Below are 22,448 nucleotides of genomic sequence, written 5' to 3'. Positions count from 1 at the left end.
GGCTTAGCAATTTATAAAAGCATATTCTATTCAGTTAGCTAGAGACCTTCCTTTTATATTCCACTTCATCACTGTTATAAGTCAGACATGCGTCATGCTCATTCAAGAGAATTTGTTATTTTAATTCAGGCTTTCTTCCACAGAATCGGACTTTGTTCTTTTTCTATAACAACCAAAAACGAAAGACATCTTTAACATATTTCATTAACTTTAAACTTTGTTAGTTGTTAATATCTGGTTATATCTGTCTTTCGTCTCTTGTGAGCGATTAAAATATCTGGACTGCGCTGCGATTAATCGGTCTGTGTACTTATTTCGTCATAAAAGATGAAACCAAAAAGTTGTTATTCCAATACTTATCTCGAAAAAAATTGCCATTCATACGACTGACGGAGTTAATGACGCTAAAAAGGTCATTTGTCTACGAAAAGTGTCTTTTTTTCTTAAACTTGTGACTTAAATAGCCACGAAGTCTGAATTGATAACCTGAAAGGTTTGTATTAGAGAATCTAAAAGAGACATAGACAACGAGTACAACCTTGCTATTTGCAACTACTATTTCTTATCTTCCACTGCTTACCAGAAATATTTAAAGATTGTGGAAAAAACATCGAAGGTTATGGTATCTGCATCTCTTTGTAAACATTTCAGGATAGTAGTAACCATTTTATTTATCATTGATTTTCAAAAGTACTTATACATTGTGTTAACAATGATATGAGCATGTAAACAGATGACAAAGAAATATGTAAGAAAAAGCCTGCGACACTGCACACCCGATACAGTGAATGTTAACCTTCCAGTTGTACAATCAAACATCGTATTGCTTTTGTAATGAATTTCGACCAGCAAATTATAATTAAATGCCACATGCAATAATAGCCTCTATTCCAACCTTAACCCGTACGTGACAGGCCTGGTAATGCTTGGCTTTTGCAGCTTATAATTATGTAACACGTATGGTCTTGACGTTGCTGTGTAATGATTATACCTAGTGGCAACTTAGCCTAAGTCGCAGCGGATCTTAATCTTACACACTACGAGAGGTCCTGTTATAATATCAATTTACGCAAAGTAATTTTATTGGTTGAGTTATGGAGAGATCGCGAAACAAACCCTATAAACATTTGATCTAACAATGTAATGTTGCATATAGACCCTGACTCTATCCCTACGGTAATCGTTTATATGATTGAACTATTTATATCCTTGACGAAAAACTTAGTTTCAGACCGGATACAAAATAAAGCCTACAGCCCATTGTTACAAATTTGACCTTGGTCTTGCTGAAGCAATTTGAGCCGTGCGTGCGGCTTTTGTTACATTTTTGGTAAGCATTTATTTAGCAGTATTCAAAACTCCCTACCTGAAAGAGTTATAGCCTAGACACAAAATCTCGAAGACAAAGGGAGAACGAATGGACACTACGAATTCTATATGTCTGCCATTGTGTACATCAAAATTTCAAAAGACATAGTACCGTCTTCAAAATAAGAAAATCATACATTATCGATGATAATGTTTATGAGTATAACAAAGTACGTTTACATTTTCCTTATTTTACATCACTTTTATACAGGGTGATTAACACAGTCAATAATTTTTCAATATATTTTAAATACGAGGGTTGTAATAAATAAATACACCTTTAACTCATTGAACGGTTTTAATTTTTGCAATTGTTAATAATTACATTGAATAACTATCTGAATACAAATACACTAATTCTGACGCCATATTAATAAATTTCTCCTTTTGCAATTGAAACTTGAATGTTGTTTTTTTTTCATATAATAGAACAAAATGCAAAATGTTTATAATGAATTTAAACATTGGGACATGTAAATTAATCAGGAAAGATTTTGCTTTTTAGATCTTGAACAGGTACATGTCTCAAAGGAAATGTATATAATATTTGTTCACCAATTGATGTTTTAAGCAAACATCAGTATGCGCAGTATACAGATTATACATTGTTACATATCAACATTGACACAAGTGGTTCTTATTTGTAATGACAGCATAAAGTTTTTTCATAGGCTGTCTAAAAACTCCTTATCTAATGTCTTCAATATTTACAAATAATTTTGTAGTTTGACAGAACCGTTACTTTACAATGATTTTACATACAAACACACCACTTGTGTTTGGTGTTGTCTGGTTGAAATGTTGTCCTCCCTCAAAGAAACTATGTTGTCTTTGGCGTAGGAAACTATCTTCTCCAAAGCCAGAAGTAATAGTATCTTTAAATGGCTCAAGTTCCACTCAGTGTCATAGCATTTCACAGGAAAGATGGCATTCATTTAAATTCAAGTAATACCACTAGCTTTCTCTACAACTTCTTTAACGTTTTGACTTTTAAAGATTTTTGTAATATCCTCGTCAACGTCCTTGTCGACAAAGTCGATGTGCGTAAGAAGCAATATTCGGTTAGGAGCTGTAATATAATATACAATGTATTTATATACAATGTAATTCAACATTTTTCGGAATTTATTTTGCAAAAACTAGTCAAAAATGATACTAAAATATTGGGGTTACAGGTTTTGTTTTCATTTAAAGTCACAACGACACAGAACAGAAAATATGGCAAAGACTCAAGGTGCCCCCATCCAATCATCATTTTAGGCATTTGCGGGGACCTTGGTAGAGCAAAAAAGCCTAGTGACTTCCTACCAGCCACATGACGAAACCAAGCAGGGACTAAAATCACAGAGGTGAGAGGTGTGGTATAAGAGTCAGCATCCTTTACCACTCGGCCACGGAGGTACAGTTGTAATTTACTACTAAAAACGGTTACTGGAAATAAATGGGAAAACAACATGAAACAATATACAATGCGGAAAAAGTACTTGGTTACTGTTCCTTTACATCATGCAGTCTAAAACAATTTAAAATGTGTTCCGTTTTAACAATTGACTTTATAGTATATTGTATGACACACACTTTTCAGTTAAGGTGATTTTTCCATATACTTAGTCCAAATGTAGATCAAAGAGAACTATGTTTTAATGTATTTAAAAAAGGCCAACGAAGTTATACACATGTATACACGTGGTATAGTCGAATCGATTTGAAATGTTTCAATATAAAAAAAATGATTCAGCTATACATCATTTCGATTCTAATAGGTCTTGAATGTAGCAAAAATGTTTGATAAAGGCAAGTATTTCATTTATGGCGCAAAATTGTAGTTCGACGTGACGTACGTCAGTGTGACCGTGACCTTAAATTAAACACGGATTAAGAACCGGCGTTGACAAAAGTCACCATCGCTATGCTTTTCTGTTTACTGATACTTTTAAATGATACAAGCATAAAGAACATCTGCGTCGGTAATTGCTGTAAAAGGTAAACTATTTTCTGAAGAGCAAAATTCTTTATAATTGTTACTGTGTCGATGGGTGTTAATTTTCTGTACTACCTCTGTTTTAGACAGTTTCTGACAGTACAGAGCTTAGGTTCTAGATGATTATCACAACTATGCTCATATGCATTATATATTTTTTTCATTGACCTTTTACAGGTTCTGTTAAACATAGGTGGTTTTAAGATAAGTCCACATGTTTAAAACAGATATTGTTCTTTAGTATTTTTCAAAAGCGTCATTGTAGCCTAAGAAAATTCAGGAAATATAAAAATAATATGCTTGACTTTTTGTTAGATGATTTGTCCGGTCACCTTTAAGGGATTATATTGGAAAATTGAAATCTGTTGACATACTTATCCAATAGATAAAATTTAATCAAACTTTAGATAGTTGAAGATGTTTTTTTATTATTTTCAATAATACGGCAATATATTTAGTTTAGGTAGCGCGAGTTTTTCGCGATTTGTCATATATCAATTGCATTCCTTGCATTGCTGCTTATTCTATGTCTTTATTTTGAGTAATTTTTCATCGAAAACTCTAAATTGTCAAACTAAACCTTTATATACTGATTGTTATCACAGGATATAATAGATTCCAACACTATTTAAGCATCTGTACAATGACATGACTACCGTGTATTACTCTAGGCTTTCCAAATACATGGCATTACGCCAAAACTTCCGGTTAATCAAACGTGTAGAGCCACCTTTAAGTAGACAGTAGATTTATTGTTGTTTAATTGTAAGCCTGACACAATTCAAATAATCTGTGACAACGTTAGCTAAACATTATAAAGAGTTTTAAGTTTAACTATTAGCAAAAGTAGCATCGTCTGCACATAATGATCGTTTCCTTTTATCTCTATACATCGTCGCAATACAGTTGCTTAAACATTTTTATACAACTTATAAACAGCAGAAATGCCAGGAAACATCCTTGTCTTACGCCTCTTTGCACTTGAAATACTCGTACATGTAGTCTTTTTAATGACTACACCATTTTATAAAGCTTCCACCAAAATTAAACTGTTTTAAACGTTTGAGTTTTAGGAGTAATACTAAAAGACAAAATGTCGTTGCTTTTCTAAAGCGATTTATAATACCAGGTCATCTTAAGCGTCGATTGTTAATGTCAGTCGTTTAATGTTCAAACTCCGACAACAAATGCACTTGAGGACGTGGCGATGATCACCTGAAAGCATCATGCTGGATACTTTTTTCATTCTACATTGCGAATATTATCGACATTTCCAGGGTATATTTTATTTTTTCATGTTAATACTGATCTTGTCGATTGTCGAGTTTTACAAAAAGTAAACACACAGTTAAAACTTATTGCGTCTGATTTCTGCAATAATGCGAACATATGTAATGAAAGCCCTACTGCCCTATCGCTATTGATTGATAGTCATAGTAGAGCAATGACACTGACATGATTCCATAACGTTTTTTGTCAATACATTTGATTTGATATCTGTCTATTTATTTTTAAATATCATTGACTATGATAATGAATTTCTGTAAATAATGTACTATAATATTATGTTGTGCATTTTAGCTTTAACGACTAATTATTTGAGGCTTGTATGTGTATTAATGTAATAGTTGTTGCTTTATAATCATTTATCTGTTTATTATGTCGCCGCTGAATATGTTTTTATATGTAGAAGTAGGTATTTAAGCCAATAAACAAGTTTCAAGTTTCAAGAATGAAACTTTCTTCATATTTTCCCTTAAAACTATATACTTAAATAATGTAAAGTGATCTCTGAAGAAATAAGTTTTCAAATGTTTCATGAATATGTTCACTGGTACACTTTGTCTTAAGTTCAAAGACAATTCATTACAGAGCTTAGGTCTGACAGTTCTGAAACTTCTGTTTATTGAAGGTCATTCTGTTGTAAGGAACACATAGCAACTTGCTGATGATTCTGAATATCGCAGTGTGCGTTTTGGAACTTTAATAGACAACAGATCAATCAGGTATTGAGGTGCATTTCCAAAAGAACAGTTGTAAATATAAGTAAGAATCTTAAAGTGTTTATAAATGAGATATGAGTTTGCTTAGAATCGATTTCGAGGTGTATCTACTCGACGACAATGCCGACACCGGAGAAATTGCAATAGCTCTGGTTACTTGTCATGACGAGCTAAAACAAAACAAGAATGATGTCAACGCTGTATGAAAAAACTGCTTGACAGAATTAAATTACAAAGTATAAAAGAGGAGCTTATTAATAAAAGTTATCAGACATGAAACTCTAGCTTTTTAGCACATGTGTATCTATGTCTAATTTCATTTGAATAGAAGGGAAATGGTTACGAACATAAGGTGCAAATGTAGATGTCTACACAAATATATGTATCATAATGACAGAAAAGGGACAGTACTGATGAATAAGAGTCAGACATGAAAGTACGATAATATGCGCATGCCCGCATAATATTAATGAGTATACAGATATTCATTTGAACTGGACTATCATAACAGAAGGAGTTGAGTTCACGTAAAATCAACAAAACTATAGCCTCTCCGAACCGCAACCAGCGCACACAGACGTGTGCACGGCCATCACACACACACGCACACGCACACGCACAGTCTCTCTAACAAGCACACCCACACAAAACCAACATATAAAAGAACACAAATCCGAAAAGGATATAAGCCAAAGAAAAACATAATTGGGTTGAAAGTTCCGACATTATGCGCATGTCTACTCTATATTGAGTATACCAAGTTTTATTTGCATTGGATTGAAACTGTAGAGTGAGTTATGTACAGCATAGTAGTGATATTGATATTACTGTGCGCATATCTATTTCATGCTGATGAGATATACCATATATCATTTGAATTGTATGGACATACAGGGGTTAAGTACACAATTCAATGTAATTTTAATATTCAAAGTCCCAAAAGTGACCACAACTTAAGCAAAACATCGGGCTTAACTGTCGTGACAATATGTACTTGTCAACCTCATGTTGATGCTGTATTACAATAAAATCTGTGAAAAGATCCGTTGGAAGAAAGAAGCCAAACAACATTACATCTTATTAGTTGGATTGTGTTTGTTGATGAGTGGCTATAACATATGAAACACTCCCCACGCCCCCTCGCATTAGCTTAAGCGGAATTATATCATAATAAAACGGAATGTTCTTCATGATCAAACTACTAGAAAATTTACAACACCGAGAATTGCATCTCAATTGGAAGGAAACAGAAGGAGGTGCCGAGTACGAGGGTCGTTCTAGATAAAATGAGAATCGTGCTTGTATATGGTACATAGTTTGTGTACGACTTCAAATTTACTTTATCCATTCAAGGGCGAAGGTCCTTAACTTCCACGCACTATCGCAGTCGTGAAATCCAAGAGGTGAACACTACAGAGTAGTTTCTCCGTAGTATTGTCTTATGTAACTGAAAAATACCAATCCAAAATGCTTTATTCGTTAAATATTTGCGCTTAGACACCATCATTTTAAACCTTGTACAGGGAAAAGAGTCACTTAGATCCAGTGAATAAGTGAGGTGAATGTTTGTACATCTTTTTCATTTCTCAGAAACTATTGCACGATGACACTTTTGTGAGCCTCAGCGTTGACCTTTTCATTTGGCACTTTTTCGTATTTTTGTTTAACACCTTTCAGTACTTAATCTCTTTAAAACATTCCAGTATCTGAGCTACTTCGCTTGGCGCTCATCATTAAGAGGACAGTGATAGGACTGGTCAGCCGGGTGTCTGTATAATGTGACTGGGTGGGGGTATCATGTCTCGTATCTACAGCGTGATTTTCCTGTGAGGCAGCACTATAAAGTTTGGCATTGTGCTCACTGCAACAAGTAGAAACCGTCGTTTTTATGACTGAAAATATGTTGAAAAAGAGGTTAAACCCGCACGCACGCACGCATCCACACACAACACGCACATACACTCACGTACACACACACACACGTGCACACGCGCGCGCACGCAAACACACACACACACACATTTCTGATGATGAAGAAAATACTATTTTAGTTCGTTTTGCAATTACTAGTTTACAAACATTCTAGAATACTACAAAAGTTGAAGATCAAAATGTAACGTACAAAAGTTGAAGATCAAAATGTACATTGTAAAGTCCAAAAAAGGGTCACTCCATGGTGATGCTGTATAATAATGTTTATTTGAATTAAATGATAAATGTAGGAGAAATTGAGCAACCTGAAAGTGATACGGACGGACAAAAGATGACTGACGCAAGGATGGACAGTTCAACACTTTGTGGATAATTTCGCTGTGATATTCGACGCTAAAGCTTCCAAACCACCCAGTACGAAAAACTGTGTCGAACAGGAATTTATATTCCATCGACATTGACTCATTCCGAGAAGATATGCGAAGAATATATTTCTTTAACACTCAGTGCACTCCATCTGATATTGATGAATTTGTTGAGGATATTCAAATCTGTTGATTTCTGTAGTAGAAAACACACTCCTTTGACTACCAAGACTATTGTGTTAAGAACTTCATGTCCGTGGTATACCGAGCAACTCCACGAAGCGAAACATCAGAAACGAAATTGAACGTAAACTGACAATCTATCACAAAATTTACCAAACACAGTGTGCTGACGTAAATAAGATGCTAAAACAAGCCCGTGTTGACTATTATACAAGCAAAATTGACTCATGTGGGAGTGACCATAGGAGATTACCTAAGATTACCAAAAATCTTCATGGCAGTACAAATGAGTTTATATTACCATTCATCTCCACAGCATCTGTTCTGTAGGGAAAGTCGTAACCCAGACATTAGGCACAGGTTGAGCTAAATCATAATGTTATACGATCTTTAAGGTGAATGTCGGTCTGAGCAAAATGTCAGTAAAATTTAATGATTTTATAAATTATATGACACTTCTTATCATATATCAAATTTCTTAATGCCTAAAATAATAAACTTTTACTTTTGTTGTCTCAAAATGCTACTCATAATATATACCGCCTCGATAGCCTAGTGGTAGAGCGTCCGCTTCGTGTGCGGGAGGTCGTGGGTTCGATCCCCGGCCGCGTCATACCAAAGACGTGAAAATGGTACCAGTAGCTCCCTTGCTTGACGCTCATCATTTAAAGGGAAACTGGCCTCTTCTCTCATACCCTCGGTTTGATTGAGTCTGTTCATGAACAGTAATGGAAAACTGCCCACGCCCCCTAGCACCGGCTTAAGCAGTATTCAATCTTCAAATCTAAATGAGTTGAAATCAATGATCCCGAAGGACCAGAAAATATAACAACACTGAGATGAAGTCGGGGCGACTTTTTACGGCCGCCACACAGCACTTAACAGCACTTAACACCCGCTGTTGTGGAGTTCATATAGTATGAAAAGTAGATCCCTCGGAAGCACCGAGAACAAGGCAAACAGTGAAAATTGCAGACTCGGTTTGATTGAGTCTGTTCATGAGCAGAAATGGAAAATGCTACACTACCCACGCCACCTAGCACCGGCTTAAGCAGTATTCAATCTTCAAATTTAAGTTGTAGAACTTTCTTCGCAGTCGACCCAAAATAAATTATGTTTAAACTAAAATGCTACTTTATTAATAATATACAAAATAAAATGTAAAACGTTGGGGTTGATGCAAACCACCCACCGCTATATATGTACTTATGCAGAAACTCTTATAAAATTCTAATCCTTCATTAAAAACCTTTACCCACATGTTTGCAATAAAGAAAACAAAATAAATTAATAACTAAAATAAAAAATATTTGCAGCCTTATGTCAGTTGGCTCATGTTTCATTTTTGGGCAATTTGCATACTGACAGACCTATTCCTTGTAAGTGGGATCGAAATGATGAAAGTATTGTAAAGGCTTCAAGAAAGTTCCCCACGGGAAACATCAAAAGGAAAGTAGTCCTAACAGTATAAGATTTTATTCAAGATGATAGCTATTTCAAACTGGCAAACTGAAATTATAAAAAAATCATTATACAAATGAATTTATGCCACCAAAGTTTTCATATTTTGATGGCTTTATTTCTTTTCTATGAAGGCAAAGCTATAATAGAAATCATCTTATACTGATTTGTATAATAAAATTATGTTACAGGGGATTTTACCACTCATAAAATGATCACTTGGAATAGGTAACATGTACAAATATTCATTTAAAACAAATCAAATGACATTTATTATAATGTTACATTTCAAGGTAGTACGAATTCGGGTATTCAGATAGATCTAATAAAGATACCATCATTTTCCGCCAAAAATAAGTCATTTAACTTTGTTGAAATACTTTTTTTTGAAAACATGTTTTACAAAAAGTTACATTTGTTTCACTACACATGTTGTACCTGTATATGTATGACGTGCTATAAGAACAAAATGTGCAGTGTTTATTTAAATCAGGATTAAATCAGCAATTTTGAACACGTAATATATTATAAACCGAAAATTTCAGTAGAGAATACAATCTTACCTTCCATTAAAACACAAATGCATTAAACATATAAAAGCCCCAACAGTACAAAGAAACCCATACACTACCCTAGCTTTAGTATTACTTAACGTTCTGTGTAATCTTAGTAACGTATATTTCATAATTTCATTTCCTCTTCGTTATACTCTATACAATGACTGAGTAGGTGTTTTGCAATGCCAAAGACCCCGATTTATGCATTATCCAGGCAGAATAATATTCAAGATACGAAATCGAATAGATTGCCTTTAAAACCTAGGTAATCTATGTTTGATCCTTAGATACTCATGTTCTGTTTTTCTCATAGATAAAAGTCGAAAATATTCAGACTACGCACACATTGTACCAAATGTACAGTTGATTATTAATATGTACATTTTGTTAGAGGCAGAATCCATGAACAATTGCTAACCTATTCTATCTTTACAGTGATTTTGAAAGGGGCATCATTTCTTACTGTACTTTGTAGACATCCAGTAATTCAGAATAGTAGCATCGTTAAGACCAACAAAACTATATCGATCATGCTTGCATTTCAGTAAATATGATTTCAATTTAGAGAACAATTTATATCAATAACTAAAATCTGTCGATTTGCCTAAAAACGGGTAAAAGACTTTACGTTTCTCGGATGACGGATGTAACACTTTACATGTTGGAAGGTCGTATAGAAAACTAACGCGCGTTGTGTTTTGTCTGTAACTCTACTTTAATATACATAATTGCATTTATTGTCTAATGTCCCAGGTTTGTTTCTAAAATTAAATAACTTCCATAACTCTCATAACTCTGCCCATTCTGCCCACGTCTGTGCGTAACCTTGTTTTGTATAACCTGCAAGTCACGTGCTTCTACCTGATTAGGTAACAGTTCACATAAGAGCTACTCAGAGAGGTATATTTAGACGCAGCAGTATCTACCTGTGAATCACGCTTCCAACTCCAGGTAATATTCATGCGCGTAGCCCAATAGTGCTCCACGGATTAATCTGCCTTCGGTGAAAACTGTCACTATGATATTCCTGCAAGCTCCAGAATACGATAGTTATAGGTCTTAACCGTTTCGAGGTTTCAACTTCCCTCTCTTTGAGACTATTATTGGCTACAAATGAAAGTTTACTAGATTGTTTTAATACAGGCTTTCAAGTGTTAATATGTCTTGTAACTGTTCTAAATCAATTAAAGGTTTCCAAATTATAACGATTTCTATCAAACTGTAGGGGTCAAAATACCCCACCAACCCGATAAAAATGTAATAATTGCTGTATCTTTTAATAAGATATCATCGGAAAATTGTGTTAAGATTCATAATTCCATATATTTTAATGAGAAAAAAAGTAATATTTGTAATTAGTTTAGATTATAGACAACGTGCATATAAATGTAATATACATTGTATATAAATCACATGCTATTTCTCAATAAATCGAGCCAGGCAATGTTACGTTCAGAAATGTTTGAGGTACCAACAGTTTTCTTTTATTGTAAAGGTCAAATTAAGCTAACTTAAATTATTTTGACTTTCAGTGAATAAAGGTCCTTTAAAATGTAACATACGTAACAGTCGCCGCTACAATTTACCTTGGAGAACGAGCAACATTGAAAACACAGCAATAATACCAAATGAATGATTGCAGTCTATATGCTTTAAACTTGAATAAATCATATTTACTGAAATGCAAGCATGATCGATATAGTTTTGTTGGTCTTAACGATGCTACTATTCTGAATTATTGGATGTCTACAAAGTACAGTAAGAAATGATGCCCCTTTCAAAATCACTGTAAAGATAGAATAGGTTAGCAATTGTTCATGGATTCTGCCTCTAACAAAATGTACATATTAATAATCAACTGTACATTTGGTACAATGTGTGCGTAGTCTGAATATTTTCGACTTTTATCTATGAGAAAAACAGAACATGAGTATCTAAGGATCAAACATAGATTACCTAGGTTTTAAAGGCAATCTATTCGATTTCATATCTTGAATATTATTCTGCCTGGATAATGCATAAATCGGGGTCTTTGGCATTGCAAAACGCCTACTCAGTCATTGTATAGAGTATAACGAAGAGGAAATGAAATTATGAAATATACGTTACTAAGATTACACAGAACGTTAAGTAATACTAAAGCTAGGGTAGTGTATGGGTTTCTTTGTACTGTTGGGGCTTTTATATGTTTAATGCATTTGTGTTTTAATGGAAGGTAAGATTGTATTCTCTACTGAAATTTTCGGTTTATAATATATTACGTGTTCAAAATTGCTGATTTAATCCTGATGTAAATAAACACTGCACATTTTGTTCTTATAGCACGTCATACATATACAGGTACAACATGTGTAGTGAAACAAATGTAACTTTTTGTAAAACATGTTTTCATAAAAAAAGTATTTCAACAAAGTTAAATGACTTATTTTTGGCGGAAAATGATGGTATCTTTATTAGATCTATCTGAATACCCGAATTCGTACTATCTTGAAATGTAACATTATAATAAATGTCATTTGATTTGTTTTAAATGAATATTTGTACATGATACCTATTCCAAGTGATCATTTTATGAGTGGTAAAATCCCCTGTAACATAATTTTATTATACAAATCAGTATAAGATGATTTCTATTATAGCTTTGCCTTCATAGAAAAGAAATAAAGCCATCAAAATATGAAAACTTTGGTGGCATAAATTCATTTGTATAATGATTTTTTTATAACTTCAGTTTGCCAGTTTGAAATAGCTATCATCTTGAATAAAATCTTATACTGTTAGGACTACTTTCCTTTTGATGTTTCCCGTGGGGAACTTTCTTGAAGCCTTTACAATACTTTCATCATTTCGATCCCACTTACAAGGAATAGGTCTGTCAGTATGCAAATTGCCCAAAAATGAAACATGAGCCAACTGACATAAGGCTGCAAATATTTTTTATTTTAGTTATTAATTTATTTTGTTTTCTTTATTGCAAACATGTGGGTAAAGGTTTTTAATGAAGGATTAGAATTTTATAAGAGTTTCTGCATAAGTACATATATAGCGGTGGGTGGTTTGCATCAACTCCAACGTTTTACATTTTATTTTGTATATTATTAATAAAGTAGCATTTTAGTTTAAACATAATTTATTTTGGGTCGACTGCGAAGAAAGTTCTACAACTTAGATTTGAAGATTGAATACTGCTTAAGCCGGTGCTAGGTGGCGTGGGTAGTGTAGCATTTTCCATTTCTGCTCATGAACAGACTCAATCAAACCGAGTCTGCAATTTTCACTGTTTGCCTTGTTCTCGGTGCTTCCGAGGGATCTACTTTTCATACTATATGAACTCCACAACAGCGGGTGTTAAGTGCTGTTAAGTGCTGTGTGGCGGCCGTAAAAAGTCGCCCCGACTTCATCTCAGTGTTGTTATATTTTCTGGTCCTTCGGGATCATTGATTTCAACTCATTTAGATTTGAAGATTGAATACTGCTTAAGCCGGTGCTAGGGGGCGTGGGCAGTTTTTCCATTACTGCTCATGAACAGACTCAATCAAACCGAGGGTATGAGAGAAGAGGCCAGTTTCCCTTTAAATGATGAGCGTCAAGCAAGGGAGCTACTGGTACCATTTTCACGTCTTTGGTATGACGCGGCCGGGGATCGAACCCACGACCTCCCGCACACGAAGCGGACGCTCTACCACTAGGCTATCGAGGCGGTATATATTATGAGTAGCATTTTGAGACAACAAAAGTAAAAGTTTATTATTTCAGGCATTAAGAAATTTGATATATGATAAGAAGTGTCATATAATTTATAAAATCATTAAATTTTACTGACATGTTGCTCAGACCGACATTCACCTTAAAGATCGTATAACATCATGATTTAGCTCAACCTGTGCCTAATGTCTGGGTTACGACTTTCATTTCTTTAGGCTTTGCCTACAGAACAGATGCTGTGGAGATGAATGGTAATATAAACTCATTTGTACTGCCATGAAGATTTTTGGTAATCTTAGGTAATCTCCTATGGTCACTCCCACATGAGTCAATTTTGCTTGTATAATAGTCAACACGGGCTTGTTTTAGCATCTTATTTACGTCAGCACACTGTGTTTGGTAAATTTTGTGATAGATTGTCAGTTTACGTTCAATTTCGTTTCTGATGTTTCGCTTCGTGGAGTTGCTCGGTATACCACGGACATGAAGTTCTTAACACAATAGTCTTGGTAGTCAAAGGAGTGTGTTTTCTACTACAGAAATCAACAGATTTGAATATCCTCAACAAATTCATCAATATCAGATGGAGTGCACTGAGTGTTAAAGAAATATATTCTTCGCATATCTTCTCGGAATGAGTCAATGTCGATGGAATATAAATTCCTGTTCGACACAGTTTTTCGTACTGGGTGGTTTGGAAGCTTTAGCGTCGAATATCACAGCGAAATTATCCACAAAGTGTTGAACTGTCCATCCTTGCGTCAGTCATCTTTTGTCCGTCCGTATCACTTTCAGGTATACTCAATTTCTCCTACATTTATCATTTAATTCAAATAAACATTATTATACAGCATCACCATGGAGTGACCCTTTTTTGGACTTTACAATGTACATTTTGATCTTCAACTTTTGTACGTTACATTTTGATCTTCAACTTTTGTAGTATTCTAGAATGTTTGTAAACTAGTAATTGCAAAACGAACTAAAATAGTATTTTCTTCATCATCAGAAATGTGTGTGTGTGTGTGTGTGTGTTTGCGTGCGCGCGCGTGTGCACGTGTGTGTGTGTGTACGTGAGTGTATGTGCGTGCGTGCGTGTTGTGTGTGGATGCGTGCGTGCGTGCAGGTTTAACCTCTTTTTCAACATATTTTCAGTCATAAAAACGACGGTGTCTACTTGTTGCAGTGAGCACAATGCCAAACTTTATAGTGCTGCCTCACAGGAATATCACGCTGTAGATACGAGACATGATACCCCCACCCAGTCACATTATACAAACACCCGGCTGACCAGTCCTATCACTGTCCTCTTAATGATGAGCGCCAAGCGAAGTAGCTCAGATACTGGAATGTTTTAAAGAGACTAAGTACTGAAAGGTGTTAAACAAAAATACGAAAAAGTGCCAAATGAAAAGGTCAACGCTGAGGCTCACAAAAGTGTCATCGTGCAATAGTTTCTGAGAAATGAAAAAGATGTACAAATCAATCACCTCACTTATTCACTGGATCTAAGTGACTCTTTTCCCTGTACAAGGTTTAAAATGATGGTGTCTAAGCGCAAATATTTAACGAATAAAGCATTTTGGATTGGTATTTTTCAGTTACATAAGACAATACTACGGAGAAACTACTCTGTAGTGTTCACCTCTTGGATTTCACGACTGCGATAGTGCGTGGAAGTTAAGGACCTTCGCCCTTGAATGGATAAAGTAAATTTGAAGTCGTACACAAACTATGTACCATATACAAGCACGATTCTCATTTTATCTAGAACGACCCTCGTACTCGGCACCTCCTTCTGTTTCCTTCCAATTGAGATGCAATTCTCGGTGTTGTAAATTTTCTAGTAGTTTGATCATGAAGAACATTCCGTTTTATTATGATATAATTCCGCTTAAGCCAATGCGAGGGGGCGTGGGGAGTGTTTCATATGTTATAGCCACTCATCAACAAACACAATCCAACTAATAAGATGTAATGTTGTTTGGCTTCTTTCTTCCAACGGATCTTTTCACAGATTTTATTGTAATACAGCATCAACATGAGGTTGACAAGTACATATTGTCACGACAGTTAAGCCCGATGTTTTGCTTAAGTTGTGGTCACTTTTGGGACTTTGAATATTAAAATTACATTGAATTGTGTACTTAACCCCTGTATGTCCATACAATTCAAATGATATATGGTATATCTCATCAGCATGAAATAGATATGCGCACAATAATATCAATATCACTACTATGCTGTACATAACTCACTCTACAGTTTCAATCCAATGCAAATAAAACTTGGTATACTCAATATAGAGTAGACATGCGCATAATGTCGGAACTTTCAACCCAATTATGTTTTTCTTTGGCTTATATCCTTTTCGGATTTGTGTTCTTTTATATGTTGGTTTTGCGTGGGTGTGCTTGTTAGAGAGACTGTGCGTGTGCGTGTGCGTGTGTGTGTGATGGCCGTGCACACGTCTGTGTGCGCTGGTTGCGGTTCGGAGAGGCTGTAGTTTTGTTGATTTTACGTGAACTCAACTCCTTCTGTTATGATAGTCCAGTTCAGATGAATATCTGTATACTCATTAATATTATGCGGGCATGCGCATATTATCGTACTTTCATGTCTGACTCTTATTCATCAGTACTGTCCCTTTTCTGTCATTATGATACATATATTTGTGTAGACATCTACATTTGCACCTTATGTTCGTAACCATTTCCCTTCTATTCAAATGAAATTAGACATAGATACACATGTGCTAAAAAGCTAGAGTTTCATGTCTGATAACTTTTATTAATAAGCTCCTCTTTTATACTTTGTAATTTAATTCTGTCAAGCAGTTTTTTCATACAGCGTTGACATCATTCTTGTTTTGTTTTAGCTCGTCATGACAAGTAACCAGAGCTATTGCAATTTCTCCGGTGTCGGCATTGTCGTCGAGTAGATACACCTCGAAATCGATTCTAAGCAAACTCATATCTCATTTATAACACTTTAAGATTCTTACTTATATTTACAACTGTTCTTTTGGAAATGCACCTCAATACCTGATTGATCTGTTGTCTATTAAAGTTCCAAAACGCACACTGCGATATTCAGAATCATCAGCAAGTTGCTATGTGTTCCTTACAACAGAATGACCTTCAATAAACAGAAGTTTCAGAACTGTCAGACCTAAGCTCTGTAATGAATTGTCTTTGAACTTAAGACAAAGTGTACCAGTGAACATATTCATGAAACATTTGAAAACTTATTTCTTCAGAGATCACTTTACATTATTTAAGTATATAGTTTTAAGGGAAAATATGAAGAAAGTTTCATTCTTGAAACTTGAAACTTGTTTATTGGCTTAAATACCTACTTCTACATATAAAAACATATTCAGCGGCGACATAATAAACAGATAAATGATTATAAAGCAACAACTATTACATTAATACACATACAAGCCTCAAATAATTAGTCGTTAAAGCTAAAATGCACAACATAATATTATAGTACATTATTTACAGAAATTCATTATCATAGTCAGTGATATTTAAAAATAAATAGACAGACATCAAATCAAATGTATTGACAAAAAACGTTATGGAATCATGCCAGTGTCGTTGCTCTACTATGACTATCAATCAATAGCGATAGGGCAGTAGGGCTTTCATTACATATGTTCGCATTATTGCAGAAATCAGACGCAATAAGTTTTAACTGTGTGTTTACTTTTTGTAAAACTCGACAATCGACAAGATCAGTATTAACATGAAAAAATAAAATATACCCTGGAAATGTCGATAATATTCGCAATGTAGAATGAAAAAAGTATCCAGGATGATGCTTTCAGGTGATCATCGCCACGTCCTCAAGTGCATTTGTTGTCGGAGTTTGAACATTAAACGACTGACATTAACAATCGACGCTTAAGATGACCTGGTATTATAAATCGCTTTAGAAAAGCAACGACATTTTGTCTTTTAGTATTACTCCAAAAACTCAAACGTTTAAGACAGTTTAATTTTGGTGGAAGCTTTATAAAATGGTGTAGTCATTAAAAAGACTACATGTACGAGTATTTCAAGTGCAAAGAGGCGTAAGACAAGGATGTTTCCTGGCATTTCTGCTGTTTATAAGTTGTATAGAAATGTTTAAGCAACTGTATTGCGACGATGTATAGAGATAAAAGGAAACGATCATTATGTGCAGACGATGCTACTTTTGCTAATAGTTAAACTTAAAACTCTTTATAATGTTTAGCTAACGTTGTCACAGATATTTGAATTGTGTCAGGCTTACAATTAAACAACAATAAATCTACTGTCTACTTAAAGGTGGCTCTACACGTTTGATTAACCGGAAGTTTTGGCGTAATGCCATGTATTTGGAAAGCCTAGAGTAATACACGGTAGTCATGTCATTGTACAGATGCTTAAATAGCGTTGGAATCTATTATATCCTGTGATAACAATCAGTATATAAAGGTTTAGTTTGACAATTTAGAGTTTTCGATGAAAATTACTCAAAATAAAGACATAGAATAAGCAGCAATGCAAGGAATGCAATTGATATATGACAAATCGCGAAAAACTCGCGCTACCTAAACTAAATATATTGCCGTATTATTGAAAATAATAAAAAAACATCTTCAACTATCTAAAGTTTGATTAATTTTATCTATTGGATAAGTATGTCAACAGATTTCAATTTTCGAATATAATCCCTTAAAGGTGACCGGACAAATCATCTAACAAAAAGTCAAGCATATTATTTTTATATTTCCTGAATTTCCTTAGGCTACAATGACGCTTTTGAAAAATACTAAAGAACAATATCTGTTTTAAACATGTGGACTTATCTTAAAACCACCTATGTTTAACAGAACCTGTGAAAGGTCAATGAAAAAAATATATAATGCATATGAGCATAGTTGTGATAATCATCTAGAACCTAAGCTCTGTACTGTCAGAAACTGTCTAAAACAGAGGTAGTACAGAAAATTAACACCCATCGACACAGTAACAATTATAAAGAATTTTGCTCTTCAGAAAATAGTTTACCTTTTACAGCATTACCGACGCAGATGTTCTTTATGCTTGTATCATTTAAAAGTATCAAGTAAACAGAAAAGCATAGCGATGGACACTTTTGTCAACGCCGGTTCTTAATCCGTGTTTAATTTAAGGTCACGGTCACACTGACGTACGTCAAGTCGAACTACAATTTTGCGCCATAAATGAAATACTTGCCTTTATCAAACATTTTTGCTACATTCAAGACCTATTAGAATCGAAATGATGTATAGCTGAATCATATTTTTATAGTGAAACATTTCAAATCGATTTGACTATACCACGTGTATACATGTGTATAACTTCGTTGGCCTTTTTTAAATACATTAAAACATAGTTCTCTTTGATCTACATTTGGACTAAGTATATGGAAAAATCACCTTAACTGAAAAGTGTGTGTCATACAATATACTATAAAGTCAATTGTTAAAACGGAACACATTTTAAATTGTTTTAGACTGCATGATGTAAAGGAACAGTAACCAAGTACTTTTTCCGCATTGTATATTGTTTCATGTTGTTTTCCCATTTATTTCCAGTAACCGTTTTTAGTAGTAAATTACAACTGTACCTCCGTGGCCGAGTGGTAAAGGATGCTGACTCTTATACCACACCTCTCACTTCTGTGATTTTAGTCCCTGCTTGGTTTCGTCATGTGGCTGGTAGGAAGTCACTAGGCTTTTTTGCTCTACCAAGGTCCCCGCAAATGCCTAAAATGATGATTGGATGGGGGCACCTTGAGTCTTTGCCATATTTTCTGTTCTGTGTCGTTGTGACTTTAAATGAAAACAAAACCTGTAACCCCAATATTTTAGTATCATTTTTGACTAGTTTTTGCAAAATAAATTCCATAAAATGTTGAATTACATTGTATATAAATACATTGTATATTATATTACAGCTCCTAACCGAATATTGCTTCTTACGCACATCGACTTTGTCGACAAGGACGTTGACGAGGATATTACAAAAATCTTTAAAAGTCAAAACGTTAAAGAAGTTGTAGAGAAAGCTAGTGGTAATACTGGAATTTAAATGAATGCCATCTTTCCTGTGAAATGCTATGACACTGAGATGGAACTTGAGCCATTTAAAGATACTATTACTTCTGGCTTTGGAGAAGATAGTTTCCTACGCCAAAGACAACATAGTTTCTTTGAGGGAGGACAACATTTCAACCAGACAACACCAAACACAGTGGTGTGTTTGTATGTAAAATCATTGTAAAGTAACGGTTCTGTCAAACTACAAAATTATTTGTAAATATTGAAGACATTAGATAAGGAGTTTTTAGACAGCCTATGAAAAAACTTTATGCTGTCATTACAAATAAGAACCACTTGTGTCAATGTTGATATGTAACAATGTATAATCTGTATACTGCGCATACTGATGTTTGCTTAAAACATCAATTGTTGAACAAATATTATATACATTTCCTTTGAGACATGTACCTGTTCAAGATCTAAAAAGCAAAATCTTTCCTGATTAACTTACATGTCCCAATGTTTAAATTCATTATAAACACTTTGCATTTTGTTCTATTATATGAAAAAAAAAACAGCATTCAAGTTTCAATTGCAAAAGGAGAAATTTATTAATATGGCGTCAGAATTAGTGTATTTGTATTCAGATAGTTATTCAATGTTATTATTAACAACTGCAAAAATTAAAACCGTTCAATGAGTTAAAGGTGTATTTATTTATTACAACCCTCGTATTTAAAATATATTGAAAAATTATTGACTGTGTTAATCACTCTGTATAAAAGTGATGTAAAATAAGGAAAATGTAAACGTACTTTGTTATACTCATAAACATTATCATCGATAATGTATGATTTTTTTATTTTGAAGACGGTACTATGTCTTTTGAAATTTTGATGTACACAATGGCAGACATATAGAATTCGTAGTGTCCATTCGTTCTCCCTTTGTCTTTTAGATTTTGTGTCTAGGCTTTAACTCTTTAGAAACAATCTAGCCGTGTATGCTGTTACATTGCTAGGTTGCTTCCTGTGCTTCCAAAGGATCTCTTTACAGATGTAATCAAGACAAGTAAGAATAAATACATCTGCATGGCTTAACGCAATTAGGAATACAGCTGCTTAGCTTAACAAGCTTAACACGAATAAGAATAAATGCATTTGTACGGCTTAATACAAACAGAAATAATTTCAGCTGCATGGCTTAACACAAATAAGAATAAATACATCTGCACGGCTTAATACAAACAGAAATAATTACAGCTGCATGGCTTTACAAAAATAAGAATAAATACATCTGCACGGCTTAATACAAGGAGGAACAATTACAGCTGCATGGCTTTACAAAAATAAGAATAAATACATCTACACGCTTAATACAAACAGAAATAATTACAGCTGCATGGCTTTACAAAAATAAGAATAAATACATCTGCATGGGTTAATACAAGGAGGAACAATTACAGCTGTATGGCTTTACAAAAATAAGAATAAATACATCTGCACGGCTTTATACAAAATTATGGCCCTTTTTGGACTTAGATAATCATGGGTAGGACAATTTTTCTATTATACAAAAAAAAAATCAGATGAGCGTCAGCACCCGCAAGGCGGTGCTCTTGTTTACACATCTTATTCTAGAATTACTTTAAATTTTGCATATTTGTTTCCTGTTATAGCATATGCAGAATTAAGTGGGTTATAACATGAAAATGCATACATAACCTCCTGAATTAAAAGCGTTTTCATTTGTTGGATTTCTGTACATATAAATTATTTAGTCTGTATTACTTACTATTATGTCAATATTTATTTGTAGAAATGCATTAAGAGTATAAAAGATAGAAAGTTATCAGCACAAAAGTTTCGAGACATTGTCACAGCAGCTGTTGAAACGTAAGTGCAATGATTCATTCCTTTCTGATATAAAGGTAACATTTATATCATATTACCTGGTTGATATCCATATCTAATTTAACCGTTAGTCCACACTCGTAATTTACAGATTTTCTGGGCTTTGAAACTTGTTTTTTGAATAAGGCTGCTTAAATAATTTCTGGATAGATAGAAATTGGCCTGTTTGGCTATTATAACAGAATAATTCTTCTATGATCTGCTATTTTATAGTCCCTGTAAGTTTGGGAAATTGTCACCAGTATAAAGTTATCATACTGGTTTCTGCATGCTATTATTTATTCTAACCTGTAGCTTTAAGGCAATAAAGTTTTTCAATGGGTTTGACTAGACCATCAATATGTGCCAACTCCACAACCTGAAATGAAACAGTATTCAGAGCTAGTCCCTATTCTTTAACCTTTTTATTGATAATCTGAAGGTAAAACTTTTAAATAATTTATCTTCTTTTAACTCTTGTCATTTTAAATAAATAGATCTTTTAATAAACTTGATCTTAATCAAATATACACTCTGAAACTGTGATTTCTACAGGATATAATAGTTGAGGTAAATTGAATATTTGGTGTTCTTTTCAAAGTTTATATACATTGATGATAATGAGCTCTACTAAATTAATTGGCCAACAAGAAAAGAAGCGCTTGGAAGGAAAAAGCTAAACTTTAACCAACATTGCTATTATATATACAAGATAAATATGTATACAGTCTGTTCTGGTGAAAAGGACTAGCCCACTTTGCCATACAATCCCAGTTAGAATTATCCATTTTGCCAGAACAGATGGTACTTATAAGATCTCAAGGAAAAGTTAAGAGTTGTTCTTGAATGGACATGATTAACGACATTAGATTTCTGATATAACAGAGTTGAAGCTTTTTGGTCTTACTGAGCTCTATCAATATGTTTGAACTATGGATATGTATTGAGAATATTTTAA

The sequence above is a fragment of the Mercenaria mercenaria genome, unplaced genomic scaffold, assembly GCF_021730395.1.
Source record: "Mercenaria mercenaria strain notata unplaced genomic scaffold, MADL_Memer_1 contig_4394, whole genome shotgun sequence".
Lineage (NCBI taxonomy): Eukaryota > Metazoa > Mollusca > Bivalvia > Venerida > Veneridae > Mercenaria > Mercenaria mercenaria.
Note: the sequence above shows the minus strand (reverse complement) of the source record.